Raw genomic sequence first — 18,142 nt, 5'->3', positions numbered from 1 at the left:
GAAAGGTAGTCTGGGTCATGGAGGGGGTGCCCAGATAAGAGGCTTGGATCTTAATACCCCAACCCCACCTCCAAATAGTCACTACCCTAATACCACTCCCTGTTTACTGTTGTCGGGGGGCAAAGCAAAGCTGCTCACAGCTACCCCTGCACTGATTGGATAAGGGGGAAGAGGGTCTGGCGAACGGGTCCCCCTGGTTGGCGAGAGGAGAGCGGGTACACATTGTGATTGGGTGACGGGACAGAGGGGTCCTCTCTGTCGCCAGCCGGTGAAGGGGTTCTCCTGTTTGTGTGGGGATTATGGCTTCGGCGATTGGGCACGCTCCCAGGACTCCGCAGCTGTTCGCGAGAGCGAGGATGGAAGGGGGAGGGGCGTCTCGTCTCTGAGGGGGTTAGTCGTGCTCATCTTGTGCGTGCCTGCCGGTGTGTGCGTGTGTCAAGGAGCCTGTACTCTCTCACACACTCCATTCCGGTCTTGCTTTCCTGGCTGTAGCGTGTCAGAGGAGAAGTGAGTGGAAGCAGGTTGAAGTCTCTTTGCGTTGGTCTCATTCATTGGTCTCATGGTCCCATTCATCTGGACTCAATTAGGGTCTTGGAAGGAGAAGATCGGGATTTTTGGAATGGTGACGTTCCGACATCGGGGAAAACTATATATATTTTGTGTGTGTGGTATCTAGGCTTTCTCTCTGTACTATGTTAAGCGTCTTTTTTTTTTTTTGTTGTTGTTTAGTAGCGGAGGGAACTGACACTTTTAGGACCGGCTTCATATCTTCCGCAGATTCTTGCCATTATGGGGGATCCTCCACTATTGTGTCCCATCCGCCGTGTAGCGAGACCAAGGGGATTTCCCGCATCTCGGCTTCTGCTCTAGTCGAGAGAAAAAGCGAGAGGGCGATTTTAATGGGGAGAGAAGGATGAAAGAGCGGCCATCTTTGAGAGTTTTTTTTTCCCCTTTTTTTTTTTTTTTTAACCAATGGAGCGTTGGAGCACTGGTGATTTAGGGCTATCTACTGTTGGGTTGGAGTCGGACGTGTTGGGCTGATCTGTGTGTGGGAGGACACGCGCGTTCTGTGTTGTGGTGGCTATACCAGAGATGGAGGTGATGTCTTGCTGGAGGGGCCAGGTAAACGATTCCAGAGCCATTGATGGAATGCACAGTATGTATACGCTTAAGCATCTTTGTCAATGACTGAGTGGTACTGACCGGTGAGGTGTGAGCGGTATTGGTCTCACTCTGGCAAAGGGAGTTCAGAGGGCATCAACTGTCTGCCCTGCGACGAGGAGAGAGGTATGGAAAGAGTAGGAGAAGGTGCTTGAGGAGGAGGTTGGCTCAGTATTGAAGGCTCCTGTTGGTTTTTGTGTGTGTGTGTGTGTGTGTGTGTGTGTGTGTGTTAACTGTTGCTCTGTGTCCAGGAGGAGCAGGGGGCCAAAGTGAAGGCCGAGATGATCCGAGTGGCCCTGGAGAAGATCAAGGAGGCGCAAGTCAAAAAGGTAAGGTTCTTACCTCAACCCACGTGCACCCGAATACAGTGTTGTTCTACAGTAGGTCCTGCCCGTTCCCACTGTGATTACATAGTTCCAGAAGATATTCTCCATATCTGCTTCAGATTCACTGTGGGAACTAACTTCATTCAGAGAGATGCTAAGAAGAATAGGTCATTGCAGTGTTTGAGTGCCTGTTTGTTTGTGTGTGGTGTGCATTCATGCCCGTGTCTGAGAGGGAGAGCGAGAGACAATCAGACATTTTGCACTGGCATCTGTAAGACTCCTTGTCCTTTTGGGTTGATATAAACAAGTCTTGTTTTCGTGAACAACTGGAGTCCTTTTGCACTCTGTTCCAGTCAGTGAATTGGTTCTGTGAGCCACACCAGGCACCGGTTTCAGGCCATCGGGCCATTTCACCAGTGTGGGTGAGCTTGAATGAAGTGCAACTGCTCTGAATGAAATGGCTCCGTTGAACACAGTGATGTGCTCTTATTCTCCCAGTACATTATGGAGAGAGTAGACCCACCATTTCGGTCCACACTGACTGATGTAAGCCAGCTTCTAGATTAAATTGATCCATTTCAGGAGAAAAATACACAAGATATTAGCATGCAAAGATTGTGCCCTCTTCAAATATGTAGAAACACGCTGAATCGAAGATGGCCGCTCTTTCATCCTTTTCTCCCCTTTATCGTCCTCTCTCTCTCACTGTATGTTAAATGTGTAGGACACAGAAAAATAGGACATTTTGTGAATGTTGTTTTGGAACTGTGTGTGTTGTTGAATTTGCTCTTACCGTGTTGCAATATAAAATGCAGCAAAGATTGACCGTTGCATTGAAACCGATTCCACCTCCACTTTGCTAGAGGCTAGGATTGTTTTTAGGAGGGCAGGATTTGGACTCGTATGATTTTAGAATGGGAGGATTTTTTTGGGGGGGGGGGGGGTCTATTCAAGCGGCCCTAATCGAACCCTATTGACTATATAGTGCACTACGTTTGACCAAAGGTAGTACACACTGTATAGGGAATAGGGTGCCGTTTGGGACTAAACCCACGACTGTGGATGTAGGTCAAACTCAATGGATGCCCATGTCTCGGACACAGCCGCTTTCTGGCTACAGTTTGGTTTAGAGATCTATTTGATTGGCTCTGCTAACTTAGTGATTTGATGTTGCAGTCCCTGTGGGAGAGGATTACTGAGCCCTCCCATGGGTGCTGGCTGTGTTTTTCTCCCGACCATGTCACACACGCTCACAAGCACGTACACACGCAACAACAAATGTTTTATTGTCCCGTACACCGGATAGGGTGCAGCCAAATGTGTTGTTTTACAGTGTCAGCCATAGAATTACGGCGCCCCTGGAGCAAATTAGGATTAATTGCCTTGCTCAAAGGCACACTGTCGGCTCTGGTATTTGAACCAGCAACCTTTTGGTTACTGGCCCACCACTCCAACCGCCTACACTCACACTGCTGGGGCTAGGGGAGCCCGGTTGTGACACAAGGGGGATTTTGTCGCAGTGGTATTAAGTCTCTCTGTGGTGCATTCAAACCAGCGCTGGAGACCAGGACTGCAGCAGAACAGGGGCCTGAATTTGTTGAACATTGTTGTATACGTTAGACATGTTTTCTAGATGGCAGCATGGAGACAGGACTAAGTTCAACTGAAGACCGTTTCAATCTTTGGAGCCGTGTCATTTTTAGATCCACTTGGTAAATACACTGTTGCTGTGTCCAAAACGGCACCCTATTCTCTATACACAGTAATTGCACTACCTCTGAAAGGCGCTGATCAAAAGTAGTGCACTATATAGGGAATAGGGTGCCATTTCAGATGCAGCCTGTATTTAATCAGTATGTTGTGACACCATACTACACACTGTGGCATAAGGTTCATATCACATCCTCAATAGTTGTCCTTGGGGCACTGAAACATCCCTCTGAAATTGGTTTCATATCAACAATTATGTTATGAAGTAGCCTGGTCCCAGATCTGTTTATGCTCTTGCTAACCTCGTCCCCAGGCTCCAGTATCTGGTGCATAGAGCCTGGTAACACTGTGCCACAAAGTGGGACTTGAAAGGGATGCGATTTAAAGTCGAGGCAGGAGAGGGAGCGAGCCTGTTACGGCTGTATTAGATGGGACTTGAAAGGGGTGTGATTTAAAGTCGAGGGAGCCTGTTACGGCTGTATTAGATGGGACTTGAAAGGGGTGTGATTTAAAGTCGAGGGAGCCTGATACGGCTGTATTAGATGGGACTTGAAAGGGGTGTGATTTAAAGTCGAGGAGCCTGATACGGCTGTATTAGATGGGACTTGAAAGGGGTGTGATTTAAAGTCGAGGGAGCCTGATACGGCTGTATTAGATGGGACTTGAAAGGGGTGTGATTTAAAGTCGAGGGAGCCTGATACGGCTGTATTAGATGGGACTTGAAAGGGGTGTGATTTAAAGTCGAGGGAGCCTGATACGGCTGTATTAGATGGGACTTGAAAGGGTGTGATTTAAAGTCGAGGGAGCCTGATACGGCTGTATTAGATGGGACTTGAAAGGGGTGTGATTTAAAGTCGAGGGAGCCTGATACGGCTGTATTAGATGGGACTTGAAAGGGGTGTGATTTAAAGTCGAGGGAGCCTGATACGGCTGTATTAGATGGGACTTGAAAGGGGTGTGATTTAAAGTCGAGGGAGCCTGCTACGGCTGTATTAGATGGGACTTTGATAAATGGCAAATCGCCAATTAAAATAAACTTATCACATTGACCATATTGTTTTGGGGGAAGCCCAATTTGATTCTGAGTCGGTGCATATAACGTGTGAACTATTTGTAAGATATGATTTTCCAAACTCACGTCCTTGTTGAAATCACTTCTGCTCCGTGCGCTCTGAAGTCCACAATGTAGGGGGGAGGTTTTAAGGGTTATGCTAGATGTGGTGATGGACAAATAGATCAGCCAATTAAAACCAGTGGTTGTTTAGTCCGCTCCTGCCATAGACATCCAGTCAAGTCCCGTTTTGAGGCGCTGTAAAAACCTGACAGTTCAACCGGGAGGGAGCCAGCTGGTAGACGAGGTTAAGCTCTTGCTAACTTCATTGCTGTCATTCTCAAAGCCAAACATTCGTTATGACAAAGATTTGGCATGATGGCACAAGCAGACTGGCACTCAGGCTAGTGAGAGAACTGTTCTATACGAAGTGCCTGACCGGTCTGCACCTCTTCTTCCTCCTCATCCCTCTTCGTCGTCGTCCTCCAGCTGGTGATCCGGGTGCACATGTCGGACGAGAGCTCCAAGACCATGATGGTGGATGAGAGACAGACTGTCAGACAGGTGCTGGACAGCCTGCTGGACAAGTCCCACTGTGGCTACAGCCCCGACTGGTCACTGGTGGAGACCATCAACGAGCTGCAAATGGGTATGTATATACTGGCAACGATGCTGGGAATATACTGGGGGGAGTGAGATATTGAGGAGATACAGGGTTATACTGGGGTTGAGGGAGATATTGAGGAGATACAGGGTTATACTGGGGTTGAGGGAGATATTGAGGAGATACAGGGTTATACTGGGGGAGAGGGAGATATTGAGGAGATACAGAGTTATACTGAGGGAGAGGGAGATATTGAGGAGATACAGGGTTATACTGGGGGAGAGGGAGATATTGAGGATGATACGGGGAATATACTGGGGTTGAGGGAGATATTGAGGGTGATACGGGGAATATACTGGGGTTGAGGGAGATATTGAGGAGATACAGGGTTATACTGGGGTTGAGGGAGATATTGAGGAGATACAGGGTTATACTGGGGTTGAGGGAGATATTGAGGAGATACAGGGTTATACTGGGGGAGAGGGAGATATTGAGGATGATACGGGGAATATACTGGGGTTGAGGGAGATATTGAGGGTGATACTGGGTTATACTGGGGTTGAGGGAGATATTGAGGATGATACGGGGAATATACTGGGGTTGAGGGAGATATTGAGGGTGATACTGGGAATATACTGGGGTTGAGGGAGATATTGAGGAGATACAGGGTTATACTGGGGTTGAGGGAGATATTGAGGAGATACAGGGTTATACTGGGGGAGAGGGAGATATTGAGGATGATACGGGGAATATACTGGGGTTGAGGGAGATATTGAGGGTGATACTGGGAATATACTGGGGTTGAGGGAGATATTGAGGAGATACAGGGTTATATTGGGGGAGAGGGAGATATTGAGGAGATACAGGGTTATACTGGGGTTGAGGGAGATATTGAGGAGATACAGGGTTATACTGGGGGAGAGGGAGATATTGAGGATGATACGGGGAATATACTGGGGTTGAGGGAGATATTGAGGATGATACGGGGAATATACTGGGGTTGAGGGAGATATTGAGGAGATACAGGGTTATATTGGGGGAGAGGGAGATATTGAGGAGATACAGGGTTATACTGGGGGAGAGGGAGATATTGAGGAGATACAGGGTTATACTGGGGTTGAGGGAGATATTGAGGAGATACAGGGTTATACTGGGGGAGAGGGAGATATTGAGGAGATACAGGGTTATATTGGGGGAGAGGGAGATATTGAGGATGATACAGGGTTATACTGGGGGAGAGGGAGATATTGAGGAGATACAGGGTTATATTGGGGGAGAGGAAGATATTGAGGATGATACGGGGAATATACTGGGGTTGAGGGAGATATTGAGGAGATACAGGGTTATATTGGGGGAGAGGGAGATATTGAGGAGATACAGGGTTATACTGGGGTTGAGGGAGATATTGAGGAGATACAGGGTTATACTGGGGGAGAGGGAGATATTGAGGGTGATACTGGGAATATACTGGGGTTGAGGGAGATATTGAGGAGATACAGGGTTATACTGGGGGAGAGGGAGATATTGAGGATGATACTGGGAATATACTGGGGTTGAGGGAGATATTGAGGAGATACAGGGTTATAACTAGGGGTGAGTGAGATTGAGGATGATACTGGGAATATACTGGGCGTGAGCGAGATATTGAGGATGACACTGGGAATATACTGGGGGAGAGTGAAATATTGAGTATGCTACTGGGAATATACTGGGGGAGAGTGAAATACTGGTGGATATACTGGTGGAAACTTGGAGATATTGGGAGAGAGTGCGGCATACTGAGCCAATGTGGACACTCGGACAGTGTCAACTTGTAGTGTTGTCTAGGTAGTAGCTGGTATTGTAACCGTTTGTGTTTTCAAGACTGTGAATGTCTCTGCAGCTGTTCATCTGTCTTGACGGAGTGAGTCAGGGACGGGCGCCCAGCCTTTCTAATGCTAGAGGAAGCACTCGTGGTAGGTGCAGGCTACATGGTTATTTAGGATGCTAGAGGAAGCACTCGTGGTAGGTGCAGGCAGCGTGGTTATTTAGGCTGCTAGAGGAAGCACTCGCGGTAGGTGCAGGCAGAATGGTTATTTAGGCTGCTAGAGGAAGCACTCGTGGTAGGTGCAGGCAGCGTGGTTATTTAGGCTGCTAGAGGAAGCACTCGTGGTAGGTGCAGGCTACATGGTTATTTAGGCTGCTAGAGGAAGCACTCGTGGTAGGTGCAGGCACCATGGTTATTTAGGCTGCTAGAGGAAGCACTCGCGGTAGGTGCAGGCTACATGGTTATATAGGCTGCTAGAGGAAGCACTCGTGGTAGGTGCAGGCAGCATGGTTATTTAGGCTGCTAGAGGAAGCACTCGTGGTAGGTGCAGGCTACATGGTTATTTAGGCTGCTAGAGGAAGCACTCGTGGTAGGTGCAGGCTACATGGTTATTTAGGCTGCTAGAGGAAGCACTCGCGGTAGGTGCAGGCTACATGGTTATTTAGGCTGCTAGAGGAAGCACTCGCGGTAGGTGCAGGCTACATGGTTATTTAGGCTGCTAGAGGAAGCACTCGTGGTAGGTGCAGGCAGCATGGTTATTTAGGCTGCTAGAGGAAGCAATCGTGGTAGGTTACATTTACATTACATTTAAGTCATTTAGCAGACGCTCTTATCCAGAGCGTGCAGGCAGAATGGTTATTTAGGCTGCTAGAGGAAGCACTCGTGGTAGGTGCAGGCAGCGTGGTTATTTAGGCTGCTAGAGGAAGCACTCGTGGTAGGTGCAGGCACCATGGTTATTTAGGCTGCTAGAGGAAGCACTCGCGGTAGGTGCAGGCAGCATGGTTATTTAGGCTGCTAGAGGAAGCACTCGTGGTAGGTGCAGGCAGAATGGTTATTTAGGCTGCTCGAGGAAGCACCTGTTGCAGGTGCAGGCTACATGGTTATTTAGGCTGCTAGAGGAAGCACTCGCGGTAGGTGCAGGCAGCATGGTTATTTAGGCTGCTAGAGGAAGCACTCACGGTAGGTGCAGGCAGAATGGTTATTTAGGCTGCTAGAGGAAGCACTCGCGGTAGGTGCAGGCAGAATGGTTATTTAGGCTGCTAGAGGAAGCACTCGTGGTAGGTGCAGGCAGCGTGGTTATTTAGGCTACTAGAGGAAGCATTCGTGGTAGGTGCAGGCAGCATGGTTATTTAGGCTGCTAGACGAAGCACTCGTGGTAGGTGCAGGCAGCATGGTTATTTAGGCTGCTAGAGGAAGCACTCGCGGTAGGTGCAGGCTACATGGTTATATAGGCTGCTAGAGGAAGCACTCGTGGTAGGTGCAGGCTACATGGTTATTTAGGCTGCTAGAGGAAGCACCCGTGGTAGGTGCAGGCTACATGGTTATTTAGGCCGCTAGAGGAAGCACTCGTGGTAGGTGCAGGCAGAATGGTTATTTAGGCTGCTAGAGGAAGCATTTGTGGTAGGTGCAGGCAGCGTGGTTATTTAGGCTGCTCGAGGAAGCACCTGTTGTAGGTGCAGGCAGCATGGTTATTTAGGCTGCTAGAGGAAGCACTCGTGGTAGGTGCAGGCATCATGGTTATTTAGGCTGCTAGAGGAAGCACTCGTGGTAGGTGCAGGCAGCATGGTTATTTAGGCTGCTACAGGAAGCACTCGTGGTAGGTGCAGGCACCATGGTTATTTAGGCTGCTAGAGGAAGCACTCGTGGTAGGTGCAGGCACCATGGTTATTTAGGCTGCTAGAGGAAGCATTCGTGGTAGGTGCAGGCAGCGTGGTTATTTAGGCTGCTAGAGGAAGCACCTGTGGTAGGTGCAGGCTACATGGTTATTTTGGCTGCTAGAGGAAGCACTCGTGGTAGGTGCAGGCACCATGGTTATTTAGGCTGCTAGAGGAAGCACTCGCAGTAGGTGCAGGCAGAATGGTTATTTAGGCTGCTAGAGGAAGCACTCGTGGTAGGTGCAGGCTACATGGTTATTTAGGCTGCTAGAGGAAGCACTCGCGGTAGGTGCAGGCTACATGGTTATTTAGGCTGCTAGAGGAAGCACTCGCGGTAGGTGCAGGCTACATGGTTATTTAGGCTGCTAGAGGAAGCACTCGCGGTAGGTGCAGGCTACATGGTTATTTAGGCTGCTAGAGGAAGCACTCGTGGTAGGTGCAGGCAGCATGGTTATTTAGGCTGCTAGAGGAAGCACTCGCGGTAGGTGCAGGCAGAATGGTTATTTAGGGTGCTAGAGGAAGCACTCGTGGTAGGTGCAGGCAGAATGGTTATTTAGGCTGCTAGAGGAAGCACTCGTGGTAGGTGCAGGCAGCGTGGTTATTTAGGCTGCTAGAGGAAGCACTTGTGGTAGGTGCAGGCAGCATGGTTATTTAGGCTGCTAGACGAAGCACTCGTGGTAGGTGCAGGCAGCATGGTTATTTAGGCTGCTAGACGAAGCACTCGTGGTAGGTGCAGGCAGCATGGTTATTTAGGCTGCTAGAGGAAGCACTCGCGGTAGGTGCAGGCTACATGGTTATTTAGGCTGCTAGAGGAAGCACTCGTGGTAGGTGCAGGCTACATGGTTATTTAGGCTGCTAGAGGAAGCACCCGTGGTAGGTGCAGGCTACATGGTTATTTAGGCCGCTAGAGGAAGCACTCGTGGTAGGTGCAGGCAGAATGGTTATTTAGGCTGCTAGAGGAAGCATTCGTGGTAGGTGCAGGCAGCGTGGTTATTTAGGCTGCTCGAGGAAGCACCTGTTGTAGGTGCAGGCAGCATGGTTATTTAGGCTGCTAGAGGAAGCACTCGTGGTAGGTGCAGGCATCATTGTTATTTAGGCTGCTAGAGGAAGCACTCGTGGTAGGTGCAGGCAGCATGGTTATTTAGGCTGCTAGAGGAAGCACTCGTGGTAGGTGCAGGCACCATGGTTATTTAGGCTGCTAGAGGAAGCACTCGTGGTAGGTGCAGGCACCATGGTTATTTAGGCTGCTAGAGGAAGCATTCGTGGTAGGTGCAGGCAGCGTGGTTATTTAGGCTGCTAGAGGAAGCACCTGTGGTAGGTGCAGGCTACATGGTTATTTTGGCTGCTAGAGGAAGCACTCGTGGTAGGTGCAGGCACCATGGTTATTTAGGCTGCTAGAGGAAGCACTCGTGGTAGGTGCAGGCAGCATGGTTATTTAGGCTGCTAGAGGAAGCACTCGCGGTAGGTGCAGGCTACATGGTTATTTAGGCTGCTAGAGGAAGCATTCGTGGTAGGTGCAGGCAGCGTGGTTATTTAGGCTGCTAGAGGAAGCACCTGTGGTAGGTGCAGGCAGCATGGTTATTTAGGCTGCTAGAGGAAGCACTCGTGGTAGGTGCAGGCACCATGGTTATTTAGGCTGCTAGAGGAAGCACTCGTGGTAGGTGCAGGCACCATGGTTATTTAGGCTGCTAGAGGAAGCACTTGTGGTAGGTGCAGGCAGAATGGTTATTTAGGCTGCTAGAGGAAGCATTCGTGGTAGGTGCAGGCAGCGTGGTTATTTAGGCTGCTAGAGGAAGCACCTGTGGTAGGTGCAGGCTACATGGTTATTTTGGCTGCTAGAGGAAGCACTCGTGGTAGGTGCAAGCACCATGGTTATTTAGGCTGCTAGAGGAAGCACTCGTGGTAGGTGCAGGCAGCATGGTTATTTAGGCTGCTAGAGGAAGCACTCGTGGTAGGTGCAGGCAGCATGGTTATTTAGGCTGCTCGAGGAAGCACCTGTTGTAGGTGCAGGCAGCATGGTTATTTAGGCTGCTAGAGGAAGCACTCGTGGTAGGTGCAGGCATCATGGTTATTTAGGCTGCTAGAAGAAGCACTCGTGGTAGGTGCAGGCAGCATGGTTATTTAGGCTGCTAGAGGAAGCACTCGTGGTAGGTGCAGGCACCATGGTTATTTAGGCTGCTAGAGGAAGCACTCGTGGTAGGTGCAGGCACCATGGTTATTTAGGCTGCTAGAGGAAGCACTCGTGGTAGGTGCAGGCACTATGGTTATTTAGGCTGCTAGAGGAAGCACCTGTGGTAGGTGCAGGCTACATGGTTATTTAGGCTGCTAGAGGAAGCACTCGTGGTAGGTGCAGGCAGCATGGTTATTTAGGCTGCTAGAGGAAGCACTCGCGGTAGGTGCAGGCAGCATGGTTATTTAGGCTGCTAGAGGAAGCACTCGCGGTAGGTGCAGGCAGAATGGTTATTTCGGCTGCTAGAGGAAGCACGCTAGTAGGTGCAGGCTACATGGTTATTTAGGCTGCTAGAGGAAGCACTCGTGGTAGGTGCAGGCTACATGGTTATTTAGGCTGCTAGAGGAAGCACTCGCGGTAGGTGCAAGCTACATGGTTATTTAGGCTGCTAGAGGAAGCACTCGTGGTAGGTGCAGGCAGCATGGTTATTTAGGCTGCTAGAGGAAGCACTCGCGGTAGGTGCAGGCAGAATGGTTATTTAGGCTGCTAGAGGAAGCACTCGTGGTAGGTGCAGGCAGCATGGTTATTTAGGCTGCTAGAGGAAGCACTCGTGGTAGGTGCAGGCAGAATGGTTATTTAGGCTGCTAGAGGAAGCATTCGTGGTAGGTGCAGGCAGCGTGGTTATTTAGGCTGCTCGAGGAAGCACCTGTTGTAGGTGCAGGCAGCATGGTTATTTAGGCTGCTAGAGGAAGCACTTGTGGTAGGTGCACGCATCATGGTTATTTAGGCTGCTAGAGGAAGCACTCGTGGTAGGTGCAGGCAGCATGGTTATTTAGGCTGCTAGAGGAAGCACTCGTGGTAGGTGCAGGCACCATGGTTATTTAGGCTGCTAGAGGAAGCACTCGTGGTAGGTGCAGGCACCATGGTTATTTAGGCTGCTAGAGGAAGCACTCGTGGTAGGTGCAGGCAGCATGGTTATTTAGGCTGCTAGAGGAAGCACTCGTGGTAGGTGCAGGCAGCATGGTTATTTAGGCTGCTAGAGGAAGCACTCGCGGTAGGTGCAGGCTACATGGTTATTTAGGCTGCTAGAGGAAGCACTCGTGGTAGGTGCAGGCTACATGGTTATTTAGGCTGCTAGAGGAAGCACCCGTGGTAGGTGCAGGCTACATGGTTATTTAGGCCGCTAGAGGAAGCACTCGTGGTAGGTGCAGGCAGAATGGTTATTTAGGCTGCTAGAAGAAGCATTCGTGGTAGGTGCAGGCAGCGTGGTTATTTAGGCTGTTCGAGGAAGCACCTGTTGTAGTTGCAGGCAGCATGGTTATTTAGGCTGCTAGAGGAAGCACTCGTGGTAGGTGCAGGCAGCATAGTTATTTAGGCTGCTAGAGGAAGCACTCGTGGTAGGTGCAGGCACCATGGTTAGTTAGGCTGCTAGAGGAAGCACTCGTGGTAGGTGCAGGCACCATGGTTATTTAGGCTGCTAGAGGAAGCATTCGTGGTAGGTGCAGGCAGCGTGGTTATTTAGGCTGCTAGAGGAAGGACCTGTGGTAGGTGCAGGCAGCATGGTTATTTAGGCTGCTAGAGGAAGCACTCGTGGTAGGTGCAGGCATCATGGTTATTTAGGCTGCTAGAGGAAGCACTCGTGGTAGGTGCAGGCAGCATGGTTATTTAGGCTGCTAGAGGAAGCACTCGTGGTAGGTGCAGGCAGAATGGTTATTTAGGCTGCTAGAGGAAGCAGCGTGGTTATTTCTGTGGTAGGTGCAGGCAGCATGGTTATTTAGGCTGCTAGAGGAAGCACCTGTTGTAGGTGCAGGCAGCATGGTTATTTAGGCTGCTAGAGGAAGCACTTGTGGTAGGTGCACGCATCATGGTTATTTAGGCTGCTAGAGGAAGCACTCGTGGTAGGTGCAGGCAGCATGGTTATTTAGGCTGCTAGAGGAAGCACTCGTGGTAGGTGCAGGCACCATGGTTATTTAGGCTGCTAGAGGAAGCACTCGTGGTAGGTGCAGGCACCATGGTTATTTAGGCTGCTAGAGGAAGCACTCGTGGTAGGTACAGGCAGCATGGTTATTTAGGCTGCTAGAGGAAGCACCGTGGTAGGTGCAGGCAGCATGGTTATTTAGGCTGCTAGAGGAAGCACTCGCGTGGTAGGTGCAGGCACCATGGTTATTTAGGCTGCTAGAGGAAGCACTCGTGGTAGGTGCAGGCAGCATGGTTATTTAGGCTGCTAGAGGAAGCACTGTGGTAGGTGCAGGCAGCATGGTTATTTAGGCTTAGAGGAAGGTAGGTGCAGGCAGCAGGTTATTTAGAGAGGAAGCACTCATGGTAGGTGCAGGCATCATGGTTATTTAGGCTGCTAGAGGAAGCACTCGTGGTAGGTGCAGGCAGCATGGTTATTTAGGCTGCTAGAGGAAGCACTCGTGGTAGGTGCAGGCAGCATGGTTATTTAGGCTGCTAGAGGAAGCACTCGTGGTAGGTGCAGGCATCATGGTTATTTAGGCTGCTAGAGGAAGCACTCGTGGTAGGTGCAGGCAGCATGGTTATTTAGGCTGCTAGAGGAAGCATTCGTGGTAGGTGCAGGCAGCGTGGTTATTTAGGCTGCTAGAGGAAGCACCTGTGGTAGGTGCAGGCTACATGGTTATTTTGGCTGCTAGAGGAAGCACTCGTGGTAGGTGCAGGCACCATGGTTATTTAGGCTGCTAGAGGAAGCACTCGTGGTAGGTGCAGGCAGCATGGTTATTTAGGCTGCTAGAGGAAGCACTCGTGGTAGGTGCAGGCAGCATGGTTATTTAGGCTGCTAGAGGAAGCACTCGCGGTAGGTGCAGGCTACATGGTTATTTAGGCTGCTAGAGGAAGCATTCGTGGTAGGTGCAGGCAGCGTGGTTATTTAGGCTGCTAGAGGAAGCACCTGTGGTAGGTGCAGGCAGCATGGTTATTTAGGCTGCTAGAGGAAGCACTCGTGGTAGGTGCAGGCATCATGGTTATTTAGGCTTCTAGAGGAAGCACTCGTGGTAGGTGCAGGCAGCATGGTTATTTGGGCTGCTAGAGGAAGCACTCGTGGTAGGTGCAGGCAGCATGGTTATTTAGGCTGCTAGAGGAAGCACTCGCGGTAGGTGCAGGCTACATGGTTATTTAGGCTGCTAGAGGAAGCATTCGTGGTAGGTGCAGGCAGCGTGGTTATTTAGGCTGCTAGAGGAAGCACCTGTGGTAGGTGCAGGCAGCATGGTTATTTAGGCTGCTAGAGGAAGCACTCGTGGTAGGTGCAGGCTACATGGTTATTTAGGCTGTGTCACACATGGCACCCTTTCCCTTCTATAGTGCACTACCTTTGACCATGGATTGAACCATGTTTCACACACACTCCCTCGCTCTTTCTCTGTCCTCAGAGCGGATCTTTGAGGACCATGAGAACTTAGTGGAGAACCTACTGAATTGGACCAGAGACAGCCATAACAAACTGATGTTCATCGAACGCATCGAGAAATATGCCCTCTTCAAGAACCCCCAGGTAAGACCTTGAAACTAGAAAAACCCCTTCCAATGTGTTGTGTACACTACTCACACAGCTTTAGTGTAGAGTACACACACACACATTTCTTATGCATGCTAAGAGCCCTTGAGAGTGCGTGTGTTTAAGAAGTAGGTTGTGACTGAATAATGCATTGGACATGAGAAGGCTAGGCGAGAAGGCTAGGCGAGCCAGCTCGTCTGGGGGAGTGTGTGATCTGCTGTTTTCAACTGGTGTCTATTTCTCCTTTGCTTTCCTCTGTTTCTCTTTCTCCTTCTCTCTATTTTCCCCACTTACTTACAGAACTACTTGTTGGGGAGGAAGGAGACTTCTGAAATGGCCGATAGGAATAAAGAGGCCCTACTAGAGGTGAGACAGACACACATACATGCGCGCACACACACGGTCTCTCCCACACTACCACACACGGTCTCTCCCGCTCTCTTTAGATTACACTAATAACGACGATGTGTTTGTGCAGGAGTGTTTCTGTGGCAGCTCAGTGTCAGTACCAGAAATAGAGGGAATCCTCTGGCTGAAGGATGATGGGAAGAAGTCGTGGAAGAAGCGATACTTCCTGCTGCGCGCATCAGGAATCTACTACGTGCCGAAAGGCAAAGCTAAGGTTAGCCACCCACTGAATACGCCAATCGACTGCTGATGTAAAAAGGGCTTTACATTTGATTGACTGATTGATTGGAGTGTGTGTGTGTGTGTGTGTGTGTGTGTGTGTGTGTGTGTGTGTATTGGGTTCACATGTTCATGAGAAACAGATCCACCCCATCTCTCTGGTATTTCTTGTTTCTGGATATGATGACACAGGACTCCACAGGGATCGACGGAGCATGTGCCTCTTCTCCTATTGCATCATGGGTCATTGGTTACTCCCGGAGACCAATATTTCTCAACATCAAATCAAAGTTTTTGTTTGTCACGTGCGCCGAATACAACAGGTGTAGACCTTACAGTGAAATGCTTACTTACAGGCTCTAACCAATAGTGCTGGAAAACAAGTGTGTGTGTGTGAGTAAAGAAATAAAACAACAGTAAAAAGACATTTTGAAAAAGGAGTAGCAAGGCTATATACAGACTAGAGGTAGACCGATTATGATTTTTCAACGCCGATACCGATTATTGGAGGACCAAAAAAGCCGAATTAACACTTACTTTAACTTAATATAATACATCAATAAAATCAATTTAGCCTCAAGTAGATAATGAAACATGTTCAATTTGGTTTAAATAATGCAAAAACAAAGTGTTGGAGAAGAACGTAAAAGTGCAATATGTGCTATGTAAGAAAGCTAACGTTTCAGTTCCTTGCTCAGAACATGAGAACATATGAAAGCTGGTGGTTCCTTCTAACATGAGTCTTCAATATTCCCAGTTGAGAAGTTTTATGTTGTAGTTATTATAAGACTATTTCCCTCTATACCATTTGTATTTCATTAACCTTTGACTATTGGATGTTCTTATAGGAACTTTAGTATTGCCTGTGTAACAGTATAGCTTCCGTCCCTCTCCTCGCTCCTCCCTGGGCTCGAACCAGCAACACAGCAACAACAGCCACAACATCGAAGCAGCATTACCCATGCAGAGCAAGGGAAACAACCACCCCAAGGCTCAGAGCGAATGAAGTTTGAAACGCTATTAGTGCGCGCTAACTAGCCAGCCATTTCACTTCGGTTACACCAGCCTCATCTCGGGATGAGTCATAAACAGCGCAGTGCTTGACGCACAGCGAAGAGCTGCTGGCAAAACGCACGAAAGTGCTGTTTGAATGAATGTTTACTCGCCTGCTTCTGCCTACCACCGCTCAGTCAGATACTTAGATACTTGTATGCTCAGTCAGATTATATGCAACACAGGACACGCTAGATAATATCTAGTAATATCATCAACCATGTGTAGTTAACTAGTGATTATGATTGATTGTTTTTTCTAAGATAAGTTTAATGCTAGCTAGCAACTTACCTTGGCTTACTGCATTTGCGTAACAGGCAGTCTCCTTGTGGAGTGCAACGAGAGAGAGGCAGGTTGTTATTGCGTTGGACTAGTTAACTGTAAGGCTGCAAGATTGGATCCCCTGAGCTGACAATGTGAAAATCTGTCGTTCTGCCCCTGAACAAGGCAGTTAACCCACCGTTCCTAGGCCGTCATTGAAAATAAGAATGTTTTTTTAACTGACTTGCCTAGTTAAATAAAGGTCTAAAAAAAAGAAATACTGATTTCCGATTGTTATGAAAACTTGAAATAAGCACAAATTAATCGGCCATTCCGATTAATCGGTCGACCTCTAATACAGACACCGGTTAGTCAGGCTTATTGAGGTAGTATGTACATGTGGGTAAAGTGACTATGCATATATGATGAGTAGCAGTAGCGTAAAAGAGGGGTTGGCGGGTGGTGGGACACAATGCAGATAGTCCGGGTAACCATTTGGTTACCTGTTCAGGAGTCTTATGGCTTGGGGGTAAAAACTGTTGAGAAGCCTTTTTATTCTAGACTTGGCACTCCGGTACCGCTTGCCATGCGGTAGTAGAGAGAACCGTCTATGACTGGGGTCGCTGGGGTCTTTGACAATTTTTAGGGCCTTCCTTTGACACCGCCTGGTGTAGAGGTCCTGGATGGCAGGAAGCTTTGCCCCAGTGATGTACTGGGCCTTACGCACTACCCTCTGAAGTGCCTTGCGGTCGGAGGCTGAGCAATTGCCGTACCAGGCAGTGATGCAACCGGTCAGGATGCTCTCGATGTTGCAGCTGTAGAACCTTTTGAGGATCTCAGGACCCATGCCAAATCTTTTTAGTTTCCTGAGGAGGAATAGGCTTTGTCGTGCCCTCTACACGACAGTCTTGGTGTGTTTGGACCATTCTAGTTTGTTGTTGATGTGGACACCAAGGGATTTTAAGCTCTCAACCTGCTCCACTACAGCCCCGTCGACGAGAATGGGGTCGTGCTCGGTGCTCCTTTTCCTGTAGTCCACAATCATCTCCTTAGTTTTAGTTACGTTGAGGGATAGGTTGTTATTCTGGCACCACCCGGTCAGGTCTCTGGCCTCCTCCCTATAGGCTGTCTTGTTGGTGATCAGGCCTACTGTTGTGTCGTCAGCAAACTTAATGATGGTGTTGGAGTCGTGCCTGGCCATGCAGTCGTGGGTGAACGGGGAGTACACACCGTTTCCATTTTCTTGTCCTCTCTGATTATCCCATCGGTTGTCTCCTTTTAAAAAATGTATATACAATTTCACCCTGTGATGTTAATTCTGCAATGAGTGAACCAGTAATCTGATAAGATTTGTCACGTTGTTGGCCAAACAGTGAGTATTTCAACCTCTACTTGAATGAATACGTTATCAAACCAGTTTGGCCTCTAGGCATGGGCCTCGGCCAGTCTGTAACCAGTATCATATTATCAATTATATGTCAATATGTCTCTACTCACTCTCCTCTCTCTCCCTGATAGTCTTCTCTAGTCTAAAGCCTCAGACAATTTATTTAAAGTTGTGCAAAAATTGGCCAAGCTTTTATCTTACTGCTGTTGAGTTGCAATAGTAGAACGCACAAGGAGTATTTAGATATTTGGTAGTGCATGGGCAGTTTTCCTCCTGTCATTCACTGACAGACCTACAGAGCTGTTTAACCTGTCAAGAAATGTCCAGTTATTCAACTGTCCCTTTAATCAACTGTCCCATGTTCGCTAGGTAGGTAAGTTAGGCTAACCAGCTATTTAAATCTTGTAGTTTTCATGGCCAGATTACATGCCCAGGGGCCTCAACCCCAAGGGGGCCCCCATTTTTTATTTTGTTCAGACACTCCGGTATCATATCAACACACACCAAGACATAGCTAAATGTGTTGAATTGCAAGAAATTAGCTTTGAAACTATGAAATGTTATCTCTGCCCAATGGCAAAATGTGTAGAATTTCAGAAAATC

At 48.7% G+C, this 18,142-nt stretch overlaps 1 pseudogene; it reads left to right on the top strand.

Moving 5' to 3' along the window:
* LOC115144677 (ras-associated and pleckstrin homology domains-containing protein 1-like) overlaps positions 1 to 18,142 on the top strand; it is a 74,186-nt pseudogene that overhangs the window by 44,130 nt on the left and 11,914 nt on the right.

This window comes from Oncorhynchus nerka, linkage group LG2, assembly GCF_034236695.1.
Source record: "Oncorhynchus nerka isolate Pitt River linkage group LG2, Oner_Uvic_2.0, whole genome shotgun sequence".
NCBI lineage: Eukaryota > Metazoa > Chordata > Actinopteri > Salmoniformes > Salmonidae > Oncorhynchus > Oncorhynchus nerka.
The sequence above is the reverse complement of the archived record's forward strand: the minus strand, read 5'-3'. Positions and strand labels throughout refer to the sequence as shown.